This window comes from Carassius auratus, chromosome 32 (assembly GCF_003368295.1).
Source record: "Carassius auratus strain Wakin chromosome 32, ASM336829v1, whole genome shotgun sequence".
Taxonomy (NCBI): domain Eukaryota; kingdom Metazoa; phylum Chordata; class Actinopteri; order Cypriniformes; family Cyprinidae; genus Carassius; species Carassius auratus.
In genome coordinates this window covers 32,296,814-32,310,129 of record NC_039274.1, presented here as the reverse complement: position 1 = coordinate 32,310,129, position 13,316 = coordinate 32,296,814, and the positions used below count along the sequence as shown (strand labels likewise).

The window sequence follows — 13,316 nt, the reverse complement described above, 5'->3', positions numbered from 1 at the left end:
GTTTATGCAACATCACACACCTGTTTCAGAGGCAACTGCATGATGTTTTGCCAGATGAAATGATCAAACACCCCAAAATGTATCTTTCTGCAAAGTGCATTATGGGGCATGACCCATCTGTGACCCCCTGGATGTGATCGATGGCCATTTCACATTACTTAAATGGAGTCATGTGACTGAGCGATAGAGTTACACCATCAATTGGTGAAATGGCACTCGGCCAATCGATGAAAAGATCGTAGTGATATGGAAAGAGAGAAAGGTCATATCAGGGTCAAAAGTGTGTGTGCTTGAGCCCCATTTCTTCATTATTCTGTCATCACACTTTTTCATCCCTCTTTTCTCTCTTTCAGTCCTCTGTAATGCCATTTAGAACAAGCCGCCTTTCCAACTCCAGTTCTCTAGTGAGCTTTGACCTCTTGAGTGAGGTGTGTACAGTATGTGTGTGTCAGAGAGATTTTAGCTGTACTCTGACCTGTTGTGTAAGGTATCTATGTTAAGGTTTGTGTGTGTGTGTGTGTGTGTGTGTGTGTGTGTGTGTGTTGTGTAAAGACTCCACATTAGTGTATGTGTGAGGTGTACGATAAGAACTGGAGCCGCTCAGGTTGCACAACAGTGAGATTCTCTGCAGATCTGTACAAGATTTAGTGCCTTTCTCTGAACTGAGATCTGTGTGTGTGTGTGTGTGTGTGTGTGTGTTTGCTCTGCCTCTGCTGTGTTTCACACTCCAGTAACCTGATCCGTTTCCTGGAGATGTGGGAGCCTCTGTAGACGACCCCCATGTGTGTCTGTGTATGTATGTGAGCCATGTTGCAGTCAAAGTCATCGTTCATGTTGTTATAGATTTCTCACCGCTCTTGTTTCTGTAGTGTGAGATGTCTGGAGCACTAATTCTGATGGCTTAATGTGGGTGTGTGCATTATGAATGTGTTTTATAAATGACTATTGGTTTTGTAGATTACGCTGAATTTGTCTTTGTGCCTTATAATACATTGGTAATTTGTCTTTATCTCTTGGCCTTAGTTTGCATTTCACCTGCATGAAACTTTATGCATTGCCAACATGCGGGCCGGCTGAAGATACTTGTGCAACATGTTTCGTATGTAAACATTTAGTCTCTTTTAATTTAGTTTTAAATGTATTTTAACTGAATTCCGTTTCAAATGTTTATTTTGACAGTTCTGTACTTTTTTTTGTATAAACATGAAGTAAGAAATGTTGTGCTACTTTTCTTCAATTTACAACTGAATCTCATGTATAGAGCATTCCTTTCAATAATCACTGAAGTTGTCAGTTAGTTTCATATATTCTACTCTTATCATTATTATTCTATAGTAAGCTTTCTGTTTAGAAATTACATTTTGCACATTATAGTTAATAAAAGTCCATTTTGTATGCTTCCCAACTTAAGGTCAGTGCTTTACTGTCAGATGTGTATAAACAAGAAATGAAGGTGTAATATTATTGGTAAATCTGCTTCTGGCACCACCATCTGTAGAACATAGTGTCGCTGGTGCCACTGCTCTCAGATGTTAGTCAGGAGCCCTGTAATATTAAATAATAATAGTAATTGGCAAATAATGCAGCACCATTGGTCTATCTTTATAGCTGAGCCCTGATCAGTGCCTGAATGTACCCATGTTTTGGAAGCAAGGCTCTGTTTTGTTTTTTTGTCATAAACTGGTGTTGTAATGTATTTCTTTGTTCTAAGATCATCATACCAGTCTGTTTATATGGACACTTTAAGCTTTTAGCTGTGAGGTAGCAGCATGAATAAGAGATAGAGAAAGAGAGGCAGGTTTTGAGGTTTATTTGCTGAATACTGTCTGAATCATTCGGTGTGCTTGCTAGCTGGCGTGGATGTGTTACCACCTTCAGTGCGGCAGGTGTGAGATACAAGGAGTGTGTAAAGTTGATCCCATTTGTTTTTAGCAGAAGTATCACAGGCAAATGTGGACATTGCTTTTATTGAATGTTTATGTGGAGCCATTTGCCTGCAGCTATAGTGCCTTCCCCTGCTGTGTGTGTGTGTGTGTGAGCATTCGTGTGCTCTGGTTGAGAATAAATAGAACAGCAGTGTGATTTCACACCCCTCCTCCTTCTCCTCCCATCCCCCCTTTCTCTCTCTCTCTCTCTCTCTCTCTCTCTCTCTCTCTCTCTCTCTCTCTCTCTCTCTCTTCAGCATCAGTGCATCTGTGTCATGTCACAGGGTTCTGCCGTCCCAGAGTAACCCACCTCCCCCTCCTTCACACTAAACACTCGCTTTTTCTCTCACTCGCTCTCTATACATCATCATCTTTCCCTATATATTTGCACTTACTGTGTATATACACACACTTCTTTTGAAATGACAGCATCTGTCAAACATGCATTTGTTAAATACATTATTTAGTCTTTTTCTGTGTCATCAGTCCTGATCACACACATGCGCACACATGCAGCACATATTTTTGTCTATACGTGTGCATGTGTGGACAGCAAGACAGTCAACACAAAAGGCTTTTGTGTGTTAATGTGTGTGTGTGTGTGTGTGTGTGTGTGTGGTCGTGCGTTTGTGCAGCCTCAGGCTTCTCCCCCAGGGAGAGATGGACAGGTGTGGAACGGACTGAGTTCTGCTTCATCGACACTGTACACACACATACACACACCTACACGCTCACAAACACACCACAGCAGCGCAGTCTGCTCTGATTGGACAGCTGACCCATTGCATTGTGATTGGCCAAACACCACAAGCATTTGTTGGAAATGTATCGCCCCTTTCCATAATCACAAGCTTCATCTTTCAAAATAAATGTAAAGACACTTAATAATGTCCTTAGTTTTACCATCAGTTCAAGCACAAAAGGTGAACAGAGTGGTGTGACAAAGTGATCTCACACACACACACAAGATGCGCAAAACTCTGCATTTGAACATTCAATAGCAAATACTTAAACTAATAACAAAACATACTTCCAGTAGCTGATTCAGAAGCTCCAGATTGTCATAGCAAAGTCAGAATTACCTCCTCTCCTAGGTTCACGAAACGGTCATCCACAAAATGCATGCTGTTCTGTTGTAAATAATCGTAAAGATTCCTAAATGCATCTACTTTCTGAAGGCCAAATAAAGTGCTTTTGCTTTCGCCTAGAAACACACAGCATCTCTCTGACATGACTGCTTCAACACTAACTGCAGTTACTGAAACCATGCCTTCTTTCTTTGCGTTAACATTTGGGTGCCATTATGCAAAAATTTCCAAATAAGCCCCTTTCACACTACACGTCGGACCCGGCAAATTGCTGGAACATTGCCGGCTCGCCTTCTGTGTGAAAGCAAACACGTCCTGGGATAGATTCCGGCATTGAACCCGGGTCGGGGACCTAGTAACATTGCCGGGTTCAACTCGGGACGAGTTGCTGTGTGAACAAAAGGCAGATCTAATACCGTGTCGTAGTGAAGCCGTACATTATCGCGCGACTCTTTTACCGGCTGTTTTGAAGGAAGATCAACGTTCGCAACGAAAAAAAATTTGCAAACTGTAATGAAGCAAAGATCAGTTAGGTCCTCACTTTCCGCGCTGACGCCGAGATCGCTCGCTAGCTTCAGTGAAGGTATAACGTGCCTAATGTTTTCGCCTGTACATTACATGTCACGTCCTGATGTCACGTGTCATTACGGGATCTTTACAGGTTGTGTGTGAAAGCACACACATATCCTGGGTAATCACTGGCAGTGTGAAAGTGCAAAATCTAGCGACCCGGGAACAATTACCGGAACACTTTACCCGTGTATTTGCTGGAATCGCAGTGTGAAAGGGGCTAGTGTGACATAGACATGTGGGGGCAAGTATGAATGAGCAATTTTAGGGGGGCGTGTCACGAGTCTTAACTTTGATTAAAAAATATCTCTTTGGATTTGAGGCTTTAGTTTTTGCAACTTTACGCAAGCACCAAGAGCTTGTAACACTCCAAAGAGAAAGGATCAATTGAAATTGCATCATATGACCCCTTTTAATGTGAATTTTAGTACTAACAGATGGATTTACTGAAGAATACGACATTCATCTAACATGCATGCAGTACGAGTACATGCATGCAGACACGTTAAACAAATTGTGTATTTTGTTATTTTGCATATGTAAAATGTGAATGTTATCATATTGACCAAGAATCCAATTGACATAATGTGTCAAGTCTTCGCATTGCATTACCTAGAGATCACGCTAACCAGCCAGACCTTGACCTCTTGGTTACTCCAGCACATTTGTGGCACTAATGTATAAAAAACTATTTTGCTGAAATGAGGACGAATTCAGAGCATCAATTAAATATGGACATGGTGTTTTCTTTTAGGTCAGTTTGCAAACCATCAGAGAACGTTTAAATTCTGTACTCTGTCTTTTGTTCAACAGCTCTTTGTAACTAGTTAGTATTGTTTGGCTTTCTTTTTCCCCTTTACAGTTTATTATGGGTGGCAGGCCAGCCAAAGTTGTGTTGTCCTACCTTTCCATCTGCTATTTCCTTCGAATTAGCCAATAGGTTAATAACTACAAGAATTTGCACAACAAAACAGTGCGTTTATAATTATAATAATAAATTAAATTATTGTGTTAACAAATGCCAGTCTACAATATCAAGCAGTGTAACAAACTGGTTTTGTACAGCTCAAGCAGCCAGAAACAGCTGCCACTGAAAGCCCTGCACATTCAAGGTAATATTGCCTTGCCTCTTGTGTTAAAAAATAAAGTGGATAATAATAGAGTGCATTTCCTTTTCGTTCAGCCCAACAAATATTAGGTGCACACTCAGAGTGAATAGTTCCATGTATTCTGATATACTTCACTTTTTACACGCTCCAAACAATGAAAGTTATTGGGGTCCAATGTTATTTGGACCTCGCTGACTTTGAAAATATCTTAATTTCTACTCTGCAGAAGAAAGAAAGTTACACAGATTTATAACAACATTAAGTAATGACATGAGTAAAAGTTGACAAATTTTAATTTTTGGGCGAACTCTCCAGTCAAGGCATAATTATGTCTGTGTAACGATAAAATCAGGAAAAAGTAGCTATTTGACAAAAAAAAAAGTTTTTGTTAAAAATAAACAGACATCGACTTACAGTCTATAAAACATAGCCTATGGGCTATACGGGTTATAAAACAGACTTTATTTCTGCCTATGCATGACTTACCTCTTTGAGACATGGTAAAACAGCTTTTACTGGTTACAGATGCACATGCATCTCCAATGATTTTGACGGTAGAAACACTAGTGCCATTAAACTCTGAAGACTATATTTGCCATGTTTGGTGTGGCGTATAATGACAGTCTGCACTGTCTGTCTGTGCTAGTCATCTGCACTGTCCATGCTCTGCAGGAACTGGAGTCAGTAAAGAAATGCTGGCCCAAAACTCTTGTTCACTTCAGATCTGTGAGTTGGTCCCTAAGGGTTTAGGATTTATTTGTGTGTGTTTGTGATGGAGAAGGTGCAGAAACATGTGTGAGCCTGTTTGTTGATCACCTCAGCATGGTTTTACCTGACTGACGGATATTCTAGTTGCTGGCTCTGCGTTTGTGTGTGTGTGTGTGTGTGTGTGTGTGTGTGTGTGTGTGTACTGGTATATTTGGTTCATTAATGTGTATAATGACATGGGCACTACAACATAAACATGGTTTATGAGGACACTTCCTGTGTCCCCGTAAATGAAAGGCTTAAAAAAAACATACAAAATTGTGTTTTATGAAACAGGCAGTAGTTTTCTGTAAAGCCGAGATCAGACTGCATGATTTTAGCCCCAGCCAATGAGAGAGCAAGATACAGAGCAGCAGGGAGTTCAGGGAGGAGTTATAGACCACATTATCAGCAAGCATGGCATCCTCCATATTCTTCTTTTCTTTTTCTTGTTTACGCTGCAAATCAGCACACAGGCAATTCGTATTTCAAGCTTCTTGCGGGCTACCATTTTTAACAATAATCCAAGTCTCACTTGAGAACTCCGGTCTTGCACGCGTGATATCGCGTTGTTTCCTTGTCACATCTTGCGTGTGTTTGGTTGTGAAACTTAGTTTGCATGCCAGACAGAGTTGTCGGTGATTCTTCCTATTGTAAAGTCATGCAGTGTGAAACCTTCTTTCGCCGATCCATTGTGCAGTGTGAACACAGGACTGATGCTGGCCAAGATACTCACGCAGTGTGAAAAGAACAGTGAACTCGGCTTAAGGGGTAGGTTTAGGTGTAGGGTTTGTTTAGGGCGATAGAAAATACAGTTTGTACAGTATAAAAACCATTACGCCTATGGAGAGTCCCTGTAAACCACAAATACAAGTGTATGTGTGTGTGTGTGTGTGTGTGTGTGTGCGTGCAACAAAGACAGTTTTGTCTAGTCTGGCTGTCTGTAGATGGAAATTCTTTATTGAACTTTGTTAGGGAAAAACAGGTTTTGTTGTGGGCTGCTGTCTGTTTCTCAAACTCAGGCTACTGTTATGTGGTCAGCTGTGTGTGTGTGTGTGTGTGTGTGTGGTTGAAAGAGACCTACCGAAAATGCACCACACCCTTATGAATGACTGACAGATGTTCAAAGACGTTTTAAATATTCATGAGAGAGTTCAAATGCACACGCACAGACGCTCCGTGTTTAGCGCTAGGGATTCCTGCTAGGCTTAGTTGGTTACTGTTTAGACATTAGCGTGTGTGTGGGTACAGGTTTGCATGTGGGTAATTTTCGCAAACCATACATGGATGAATCTGACCTTTTCATGCAATGTGCGGCAAAAGTTCACTAAACCAAATCTTCATTGTGGTTTTTGCACCCGCCCACATTGATGCACACCCACACACACGACTGATCGCGATCAAAACCAAACGAACGAACGCAGACTAGTGGGCAGTAACCTGCTAGACCAAAACAAATGAAATGGACTTGCAGACGTAAGCAGGACCATGATTTGACCTGGTATCACTTGTCTCTGCAAGACTTTCTTTTACATTCTAGTTCAGCAGAATGGAAAGTTTGTGGGTTTGAATTCCATAGAATGTAGATACTAATTATATTGAATACCTTGAATGATTTTTAAGGCTTGATGGTGACAATGTGTCATTCTTTCTGTATTTAGAACTGCTTGCCAAGGCAGTTGCTATTACAAATGTTCATACTGTGTTAGTCAAAGTCATGTTTATTGTCATTTTAACACAATGCAGGGCTGTGGAGGAAAGGCAAATCAATAAGGTATAAAAAAAAGTGTATAATGGAACATCTGTGGGTACATTTGGGATTTGCCCAAACCCCCTTAAATTTTGAACCCTGAACCTAGAATACCTTTGTAACCACCAATTTACGCCTTAGTAACCACCTTGAACAGCCTAGCAACTACATAGCAATGCCTTTGCAGGCACCCAAAACACCCTTTCGACTTTTGCACAGGCATATTTCTTTCTATCTTCTCCTATATGTTTTCTATCTTTTTCATGTCTGTGCTCACATGAATGTTGTAGCACGTGTGTGTGTGTATGTGTGTGTGTGTTTTGTGTACATATTGGAGTATGTGGTCTATTGTCCCAACACAAGGAACAGCTCTGAGTCATATAGTGACTAACCCTCTGAACAGCTGAATACAGGACTAATTCACGCAAAACAAGCTCATACATGAATTTAACAACACTTCCATTTCCACGTTGCACCCGTGAAAACAGTGCACGCGTGCAGATCTGTGTCGGCTTGAGTGTCAGTTGCAATGTGTAGGTTTGATAAGGAGTTTGGTTAGGAAAATAAAGTGATATAACACACAGGTTGATAAAACTGTGTCACAGATTGTAATCTGGGTTTGAGGCCCTCAGGGGTGGAAAGCTTTCAGACATAGTTACTGTTTTACTAAAATGTTTTGACTAGCAGCTCTAGGGTAATTGTGAATGCATGTGGAGGGGAAATATTGTTTTTACTTGAATTGTGGGTATCTGTAGAATCTGTGTCACGAGCTAAGCTTGGTGACGAATAAGAAATTAAATGAACTTGACACAGATGTACACATCACTACCTGATTACACCGGCATTTAGCATCTTATAAATCAGCATGGGGTTGTGTAGTTGTTTTGCCTGTTCCAAATATGTTAGCTGTTATGCTTGTTTTCTCTGTTTGTTAATTTCAGTTATTCCTCTAAAAATATGTCTCAACTCAGTGTAATTTTAATGAGAATTACCTTTATTGCTTGTGAATAGTGGGAATATCAGTTGAATTATTAATTTTTTATTTAATTTTGTGTCATTTAGTGCAATTAAGTACCGATGGGTTAAGACAGATTTTAAATTGAGTATATGTTCAATTAATTGCATGTTTTGTCCCTGCTTGTTCATTTGGTACAGGCCGGGGGTGGAGCTAGCCCTTATAAATAAATAGGAAGCTGTAGAGCTTTGTGTGCTTCTTGAAGGCCAAGAGTAACTTTGTGGCAAATTGGACAAATTTACTTGGTGTAGCTTATTTTTGCACATTGTTGCAGAATTTGCTTTGTTTTTTTCTCACTGTCTGACCATGTTGAAATAAATTCTCACTAAAATAAACCACCTTTATGGAATGCACCGAACCTCTTTCCAGCTTGTTTGAAATTATTTCCTATGGCCTCTGGGCCACCATCCAAGTTGGTGTCAGAAGTGGTCATAGAAGCCCTGGTCATAAATGAGTTGGAGGTTTTTTGCTGATAGAGATGCCACCACTGAGGAGTCAGCCTGACGAGGGCTTTGAGGAAGAGGAGGGACAAGGTGAAACTGCAGGTTTATCCACTGCTGGAGTAACATCATCAGAAGTGGCCATCACCAGTCTCGCCCATATGTTTGAGAGTTTGAATCAGCGAGAGCTTGATGAGAGGCAAGAGAGAGAGAGACAGCACATCAAAATTCTCCAGAATCAGGTCCACCAGATACAGCCAGACTTTGAACATACCAGGGCTGGAATTACGACCACAGGATAACGCTGACGTCTAGCTTTTCCTCACAACATTTGAAATACTGGCAAAGGCTTCAAGTGGCTAAAGGAGGACTGGGCTTTATCCCGTTGTTAAGTGCTTTTGTCATAACGGACCCTATGGTGACACAGGACTATTATGAGGCAATCTTGGCCAAATCTGAAATATACCCTGAAACATATCTACTGAGGTTCAGAGACTCCATGAAAACTTTATGTCCACCCTCAAGGATCTGTTCTGCTAATCGGTAAAGTTTGACAGCAGCGGCAAGGAGGCTATTATGGAGACTACAGCACAGAAAGGCTCTAGAAACTACCGGTATGCAGGTCTCCTACATCCTGCTAGAGGTAAGTCTGAGGGGATTGGAGTTGGTTCAAACTCTCATACTACTAGTCAAACTAAGATGTTAAATCCCACCCACAATTAGACTTGTACCGCTAAAGCTTCACCTGTTATGCCATGTTCTAGCAAGGTCAATGTTGTGTGCTTTCATTGTGGAGAACATGGTCACAAGTCAAATCAAGTCCATGTAATGTCTTATTCGTCACCAAGCTTAGCTTGTGACACCGTGTATCGTTCATTCAGTCGTTTTTTGATTGAATACTGACAGAAGAAAAATGTAAAAACGGCTCCTTTCTGATAAATCAAAAAATGACTGAACGAATTCTACACGGATTGTCTAGGTTAGAATTAGATTACATTTAGTCATTTAGCAGACGCTTTTATCCAAAAAGCAATCAAAAACAACAAAAGAGCAATTAATACTTGATTAGAAAACTTGAAATTGCCAAAAATTGTGGGAAGCAGCCAACAGTCTGTATTAAATAAAGTAAAAAGGTTTGTGTTAGAGGTGCTCCGATCACGATCGGCCGATCGTTATGCGTATCTCATCAGTAAAGCCGGTTTTCTAATCAGCAGTTAATTCCATCAGGTGCGTGATTTCACATAGAGCAGCTGTTACTACACAGAGCCGTTGTTAATAGAGAAGATGCGCAAATCACGTTAATTTTCAGCGTTTATTGGCCCATCTTCTCAGTTAACAACGGCTCTGTGTAGTAACAGCTGCTCTATGTGAAATCACGCACCTGATGGAATTAACCGCTGATTAGAAAACCGGCTTTACTGACGAGATGCGCATTAACGATCGGCCGATCGTGATCGGAGCACCCCTAGTTTGTGTGAAGATATGATTTTGAAAATCCTGTGTACTCCGTTCTGGTTGGTGTCATTTGGAGATCATTAATACAATGGAAGAACAGTCGTCTTGTTTGTCTATAGTGGGCCTGTGTGTTTTCTTTGGTTCTAGATGAGTGGCACTGGAGAATAAAGGTTTTGTATTGCCTTGTCTCCATTTCACCTTTACACTGGTTACAGGATGTGTACATGCTAAAGCATCACAGTAATTTCATTGATGGCCAACACCTCCTCTGCGTGTTAGGTTAACACATTTCTGCTGTATTATTGAAAGTTGGAGGTGTACAGAACAGACAGGTTGTGTTGAGTCATGGAAGTGTATAATGTGTTGGGCGAGATGAGCTGGTGCAGGGGAAGGAGAGAAATCTATGCTGTTAAATCCAGCTAAACCTTGTGACCCATCTTGGACCAGCAACAAATGAACTGGAAGATCCCATAATGATATTTTGATAAATGTTGCAAAAAAAAAAAAAAAAAAAGTAAAAATGAAACATTCAGTGATGAATTGTTGACTATAAGATCTATAACATGCATTTACAACATATTTCATTTCAGTCTGGTTGACCAGCTAGAAACCAGCTACCATTTTGAGCTGGACTTCACAGCAGGTATGGAGACGGTTTTTTCATTCCGTCTCTGTCACTCTCAGGCTGTCTCTCACTTTCATACTCTCTGAGCACCACTCCTTTCATCTGTGTCAAGAACACTTTGAGTCTGAGTGTCACACTGTACCTTGTGGTCTGTGTCCTCTTAGAATCCCCTGAATCGTCTCTTCTCCTTCAGTGAGTAAATTAGTCCTCTGTCATTTAGTAGTGGAGATAGATACTTTTATTTTCTCATCTAAATCCTGTAAACTCCCCCTCACAGTGACCTTTGAGCTTATGGAGTGTGTCAGGGTTCAGAGTGACATTTAAAATTAAGCGTTAGATGTTAGCTAAGAAATTTGCTATCAGGGTTTGATTCCAGCTAAGATATAATTTTTTTTTTTTCATCTCTGTCTCTCCATCTATGAGAGTGATTATTCAGGTTATATCAAAGCCAGGTATACACTGGCCTTTTGTGTTTTATTTTCATCCTAATCAGTTGTTTTCTAAGTAATAGCAGTGCTTTTGGCAGTTACATAGCTTTTGGATTTTACGTTTGTGTTGACTTTACAGTTGTTGCTGCAGGCCTGTTTTAAAACTCAGAGCAGCTGTCTGCCTGCAGGGGTGTGACCTTTTGACTTCAAGGTCATAAGTCAAGCGGCTTAACCACTTCAGTTTTATAGTCATCAATAAACATATAAACCCATTTTATCTGACCAAAGACTGCTGTAATTTTCATACTACAGAGAGAATGGTTTTGAGTTGGGCTTTTACATGTTAGCCTCAAGCTACAGCTTTGGGTAGCAACAGAGAGAAGGTGGAGATTTGGAGAAAGTCAAAAATGAAAGAGTACCAAAATAAATTACAGTAAGGATATTTTCTGCTGTCCTAGTCGGGAAATTAAATTCTTCATTTTTTATATGGACTTCCAGCAATTCCACCACAATAATTATACATTTTATTTTGAGAAATTATATATATGTATGTATATGTGTATATATATATATATATATATATATATATATATATATATATATATATATATATATCACACACACAATTCATTTTGATGCCTTTGTCTAAGTTGTTTGTTTAGATGTTGAGTGTGTGTAAGAAGAAAAGAATAGCCAAGTATAAATCTTAAAAATACATATTACATTTCTAAACGTGTCTAAAACCATATTAAAGTGATTCATTGATTGTCAAATTTTCTTTGCAATAAACTATTTATGTAATATTACAGTAAATACACATATACAACAAGATCAACGAATGTAAGATTTAGCAATGCTGCTCACACTTGCAATCCTTATTGTTGTTCCTCCTGTGTTCTTAAAGGGTGGTTACAGTCCCCTTACAGTTTGAGTGGGACATTCACTCTTTAAATCAGTTGGCATGGACTCTCGGTGTGTAATTCATATGTGTTTTTAGGTGGGGTAGGTGTAGGCAGAGGTGGGAGTTAACCCTTTGAATGAGCCATCCATCCATGTGTGGCAGCTGTGACAACTAGTGCACCCTAGTGCTGACTCAATGGAGCCCACAAAGTGGGAGCACAATCTTGATCTAAAGGCTGCTGTCAGTTCTCACGCACACATACCACTCACTTTTGCCGTTGCACATCTGACAGTTCTGTGTATTTCAGTTTTGTCTATGTGTGTGTGTTCTGGATTCTGCTGTGCTCGTGGGAACGCTGCTATACTTAGCTGCCGTGTGAGAACCCTCCCTGATTATAAGGCCAGAGCCAAGCAATCGGAACTACTAGCCAGCCTCTGGAAATAAAGTGCTCAGAAAACGTGTCTGTTGAAATCTGTTGTAATGGCAGTATGTACATGAGCACATGGGTGAGTGTGGGTGTGAGTGTGAGTGGAAGAGATCACAAGGCGTCACACCCTGGTCACAGTGGTCATATTCCTTCTTCCTGTCTGGTGTATCCTATTATGTGGTCATCGCACGCACACACACACACACACACACACACAACTCTGAACAGAAGACCGTCCTGTAGCCGGAATGTTATAAGGAGAAGTGATAAATAGAATGCTAACAATAGAAGAAGAAAAGCCATATTTTTCTTCACTGCTTCCCAGAGAAGCCATTCGCACATCTGCTGTTGTCGATTTGTTTGCCTGTTTTTGGTAGACGTTGTGCTCCGAGCAGATTACGTCCTGTGTATGTGTGTGATGTCCTTCCGCTGCTGTCCAAGAAGCCTGGTTCCCGTGGTGTGGCCAACCTGTTTTGTCTCACTGGCACTGATGTAACCTTGCTAAAAATAATGTGCTGATCACACACACGCATGCAGCTTCTGTTCACCATTAAATTAACATACCATGCTGTCCTCACAGTCAAGAAACATCCTGACATGGCAGATGCCATTTAAGAAAAAGGAGATGCTCTTCCAGTGTAATTTTGGAAGTCTTATCCACAGTTTCCTGTCTTTTTTTTCTTCAGCACTTCTCCTTGGTCCATCTGTTATGTTTGTCCTATTTTCACTTCTCTTTGATTTACAGTGCTCATCTGGCCTGTCCACCGCTCTCAGATCATTTTCTGGGAAGTTATTCTTTTGAACTTCTTCTCAACCTCAAAATGTTCATGTCCTGA

At 40.5% G+C, this 13,316-nt stretch overlaps 1 protein-coding gene across 3 annotated transcripts in view; it reads left to right on the top strand.

Moving 5' to 3' along the window:
- Positions 1–13,316, top strand: part of LOC113052186 (lysine-specific demethylase 6B-like) — an 83,546-nt gene that overhangs the window by 48,060 nt on the left and 22,170 nt on the right. The gene's annotated exons all lie outside the window — the stretch shown is intronic.